The sequence below is a fragment of the Colobus angolensis genome, unplaced genomic scaffold, assembly GCF_000951035.1.
Source record: "Colobus angolensis palliatus isolate OR3802 unplaced genomic scaffold, Cang.pa_1.0 Scaffold41, whole genome shotgun sequence".
Lineage (NCBI taxonomy): Eukaryota > Metazoa > Chordata > Mammalia > Primates > Cercopithecidae > Colobus > Colobus angolensis.
The window spans coordinates 8849360-8855009 of NW_012117488.1; positions in this window are offsets into that span (position 1 = coordinate 8849360).

The following is a 5650-nucleotide window of genomic DNA, read 5'->3' on the forward strand; positions in this document are numbered from 1 at the left end:
AAAAAAAAAAAAAAAAAAAAGAAAAAACCCCTGCAGATCTGCAGAGTTCTTTCTCTGCGCAGCTCTTTACTCTGAGACTCTGGTCTGTGACCTCACTGTTTTGTCTTCCTTGGATTTCCAGTTGTCTCCTTGACTCAAGAAAACCACAAGATTCTCCTCTTCTTGTACCACAATCTGGAAACTTTCCCTAGGCAGCAAGGTGAGGCAATCCTAGGATTCACCTTCTTTGTTTCTCAGGTCTCAGGAATCAATGCTATTAATTGCCTAATGCCAATGTCTTGGGCTTCATTGTGTCATATACTTTATTCTGTTTTTGTAATTCTTTCAAGCATGAAGGTAAATTTTATACCTGTCAATTCTGGTTGTTATTTGAACTAGTAATTGTTAAGCACTGGATCTTTATAATATTAGCAGTGAAACACAATATAAAATTAATAAAGAAAGAACAAAAAAAACTTAGTATTTGAAAGTTTTAAATCCTCAGAGACATAAACATATTTCAAGGCATAATTATGTAAATAGATGGCAAAGTTTAAGGAAAGACATCAGCTCTTCAACCTCATTTAGTATGAAGGAGCAGAGTTTGAACAAAAAAGTATTTAATTCATAACGACATTCTAGAAACCCTTATTAAAAAGACAATGTAAACTTTACTAGTTTGGCTCATTAAATTGAAAATGGACTTGGAAAAGGTCATGGAGTATTAGGGGTTAGGTAAGTCATAATCAAAGCAATTAGCAATGGATTATGTCTCATGAACTCTCTAGAAAGAGAAATCTCAGTTGTAATTGCTGAACAAAAGATAGTATTTATTTGTCTGTCTGGGACATACTCCAATAATTAGCTACTTCCTTCACTACTTAAATACAAATAGTACTGTCCTTTAATCTAAATTTATAGGTTGCAAAAAATATGAAGTGATTTTCAAGTATATATGTGTTATACAAATCACACCTTTGGACAATGATTTGTTGATAAATAAAGCTTTTTTAATAAAAGACTAACTAGAAAGTACACTCTAAGTGCAGTTCAATGGTTGGCTTTAATAGAAGTAGATATTTTATATTATTAGACTCTAGGAAGTTTCTGGACTTTTTAGTATAGCTCTAACAAATCATATCTAAATCTTAAGTACCAGTTTTCATTCTTTTTTGAATTGTATTTTAATGTTTCCAATCACCATTACCATTTTTCAGTTTAATATTTTTCAGAATATGTTTTAAAACACAACACTGTTGGATTCTGTCACCTAGGAAACTAATCATTCTCCTTGACTCTCTGAGCTCAGTTTCTGTAACTATGAAATATGCCTTAAATTTTTTTTCTGACTTTCTTAATAACAGATCATGTCTTAAAACACCATGCCTATGTGGGGTTTCTCTGTATTTTGATTGTTGGCATTTCAGAATATGGTGCTATTTCTGAATGTATAAATGTGAGTACAAACCAAAAATTTAAAAGATATGAATTTTCAAAATGTCAGTCTCTTACCCTGCACAAGCACACCAGACACTTAACTAATTTATTAAGCATATAAGATAAGGAGGCCTAACAGTGATCTAAATCTGAAAGAAAAATGAAATATTGGAGTGATGTGCTTCAAGACCAATAACTAAGGGGCAGCTTGAAACCTCAAAAGAGAGACAACAAAGAGACCTCAAAGAGATTACCTGGAAAGGGAAATAATTATTAAATAAAACTATCTGAAGCTAACTAGGGAAAAATAATCATCAATGCAACACATAGGAAAACAAAGATCAGAGCAGAAATGGATTTAAAATCAGCACTATGCCCCAGCTTATCAATAAAATTATATGTTAACCTTGTATTTGTATAAGGCTATCCTTTGCCACAGTATTGTTTTCTAAAACCCAACATTCGTTTTTCTTCCTAGTTCTAGATGACTATAAGGTATTAGATCTGTACTTTCGTCAGAAAAAATCTATTGGTTGAAACATTCTGGAGTCATATGGCCTGGGTTAAAACATCTGTTCAGGATATTAGATAATATTAAGGAATTATTGTTTATTTTTTTAGGTGTGGTCAAGGCTTTGAGGTTATGTTTTTAAAAAGACTCCTTATCTCATAGAGTTGGATTCTAAAATACTTATAGTTAAAATATTTAATATGAGGAATTTGCTTCAAAATAAACCAGAAAATGGGGAGAGTACAGGGATTTGAATGAAACAAGACTGTTCATGAAGTGATAATTATTAAAACCAGATGGGGAGTTCATGCTATATTCTCTTTTCTTTTTGAACTTTGAAATTAAACAGAACAAAACTTGTTTCATCATATAGGGCTCTGTGACCTGTGGCAAATTACTTAATACTCAGTTTATCTTTTAATTGAGAGAGAATAAGAGATGCCTGCCTCATAGGATTGTTTTCAGAACTAAATGAGTTAATTAGCATAATGCACTTAGAGTATTGTCTGTATCATGGAAGGTACTGTGTAAATATTACCTTTTAAAAATATTATGCATTCCATGTCAGTTATTTCCATATCCATTTCTTAAATTAAACTTCATTTTGAGATCATTGTAGATTCACATACAATTTTAAGAAATAATACAGAGAAGTTACCTGCTCCATTTGCCCAGTTTCCACCAATGGTAATATCTTGTACAACTATAGTACAATATTATAACCAGGATATTAATATCGACACAATTACAACACAGAGTATTTCTATCATCACAAGAACTCCTCTTTTGCACTTTTATAGCTACACCTACTTCCAACCCTTCCTTAACCCATGGCTCCCATTAATCTGTTTTTATTGCTATAATTCAGTCATTTCAATATTGCCATATAAATGCAACCACACTGTAAGTAACTTTTTGGAATTGGCTTTTTTACAGAATTTAACATAATTCTCTGTAGATTTATCCAAATTCTTGCGTGTATCAATGGTGCATGCAACCTTATTGTGAGTAGTATTCTATGATGTGATATTCCCCTGTTTGTTTAGTGGTTCTCTGTTTGCTGACGAAGATCTGGGTTATTACTGTATTTGGCTATTATGAAGTAAGCTTCTATAAACATTTGTGTATAGGTATTTGTGTGAAGGTAAGTTTTTGTCCAGTTGTGCAATTGTTGGGTCATATTGTAGCTTCATATTTAGTATTTTAGATACTGCCAAGATGCTTTCTAGACTTGCACTAACATTTTAAATTTCCATCACTAATGAATGAATGATCCAGTTCCTCCGCATTCTTTCCAGCAAGAATTGAATAGTGTTATCACTATATTTTAATTTTGGTCATTGCGATAGGTGTGTTGTCCTCATTGGGAATTTAATTTTGTTGAAGATCTTTTCATGTGCTTATTTGACATTCATATATTCTCTGCAGAGAAATATCTGTTCATGTTTTTTGTCCATTTTCTAACTGATTGCTTGCTTTATAATTTTGAGTTTTTTTAAGTTTCATCACCTATTGTTTATTTTACATTCAACAAATACATACTGTACATAACTAAATGTCAGGCCCTGTTCTAGGTACTTGGGATGCATCAGTGACTGAAACATGCATCTCATCCCTTATGAAGTTTACAATCTAGCTAGACCATAACTATGACAAAGAAAATGACAGACACAGTAACACAGTAAATGTATAGTGCACGTTAGAAAGTTACAAATACTACATGAAAGAAAACAGAATAGAGTAAGGAGGCTGAAGAATCAAGGGTGCAGGTTAAAACTTCAAACTGTTAATGTATACCTAAATACATGTGCACATGCAGGCACATTTGTCCTTTGATCAATAGTAAGGAAATACAGAAATTAAGAGCAAAATTACTAGCGTATTACAATGCTATCTTAACTTGAAAAGTGGTTTGTAGGGTTTGTATCTAAAGAGGAATTTTGGGGGCTGCGATAGCTTAGATTTATTGAAAGCTAAGTGCCAATCACTGCATTTTACATACACTACTTGATTGAATCATCACATGAAGATGCACTTTATATCTCTAAATGTGTTTTTTGGTCTTGTTTTGAGACAGGGTCTTGTTCTGTCACCCAGACTGGAGTGCAGTAGTATGAATACGATTCACTGAAGCTTCAGCCTCCTGGGCTCACGCAATCCTCCTGCCTCAGCCTCCCAAAGTGTTGGAATTACAGGTGTGAGCCACTGTACCCAGCCTCTGTGTATTTAATTTACTTGTCCTAGGCCCCACAACTTTCCACGTTCCATGTGATAATATTGATACTCAGAATTGTCTATCTTATCAATAATGGATTAGATAAATATGTATCTGTACAAACTCCTGCCACACAAGGTTTTTTTAATTACTAGTTTTTAACAAACCTTAAAGCTTCTGCACTAACTGCTGTCTTGCTACCTGGACTCTTAACCCTGTGTATGGCCGGCTTCCTCATATTTGTGTCTCAGCTTCATGGAGACCTTCTCAGGCTTCCAAGGAACAATCCATGGAGGCTCTATTTCTGATACTTTTCAAGTTCCTCCAAAGCACTTGCTGAGATTTCCTTGTTTGGTTATTGTCCTAGAATTATACTTGGTCATGTAAGTTTAGTCCACTGAAAGATCCCCAGGACTTGTTTCTTGAAGGAAAAATGTACCTATACCCAAAATGCTAATAGTGGTTTAACTCATTATGGTGGTATTAAGGATAATCAGTACTTTAATACTTAAAACTCTTACAGTATTACTGTTTAATTGTATTTAATGCTGTTCATTAAGTTGAAAGTTTTCTTGAAACATTGCAATACAGCTTTCTAACTTCTCCTTTCTTTCATTTATGACCTGTTCCTCAGTCCATTGTCTAAAAATGGTCACCTTTAGAAATCTTTTCCCAACATTCCCTCTTCATCAAATAATCCATGATTTTATTTACCAGTGGTCCAAAACTGCCTGCAAGAATGAACATTTCCAGTGACGCAGCATTTGGACATAGTCTTATACCATGGTCAATTCACAATGAGCTGCATGCCCACGAGTCCCAGGAGCCTCTCTTGAGCTCCTGGCCAATATTCAATTGCATCTTGGGTTCCATGGGCCTAAATATGAATTGTTTTCACTGAGGTAGAAAAACAGAAACATTGGGGATCTTGGGAAAAAGGTAACAGGATCTATTTTGACAAAATTAATGAAAATATTGATTATCATGACCATGACTTATTTAAACATGGTCTTTGGAACAATTTATGTAGCTCTTCAGGGAAAATGACAGCATTGGAGTAAATGTTGTTGCTGTTTTCACTAAATTTATTTGCCTAATATTTGACCAGCTTTAATCCAGGTTTTATTTTATTCATGACCTTCTTTTCTCATGACCTTGGTGAATCAAAAGCTCCTTTTGCTTATTCTATTATGCTATACTCTCCTCCTTTCTCCAATATTTAGTATACTCTTCTTCATTTCTTTTTTTTAATTACTTTAAGTTCTCGGGTACATGTGCACAACGTGCAGGTTTGTTACATATGTATACGTGTGCTATGTTGGTGTGCTGCACCCATTAACTCGTCATTTACATTAGGTATATTTCCTAATGCTATCCCTCCCCACTCCCCCACTGCATGACCGGCCCTGGTGTGTGATGTTCCCCTTCCTGTGTCCATGTGTTCTCACTGTTCAATTCCCACCTATGAGTGAGAACATGCGGTGTTTGGTTTTCTGTTCTTGTGATAG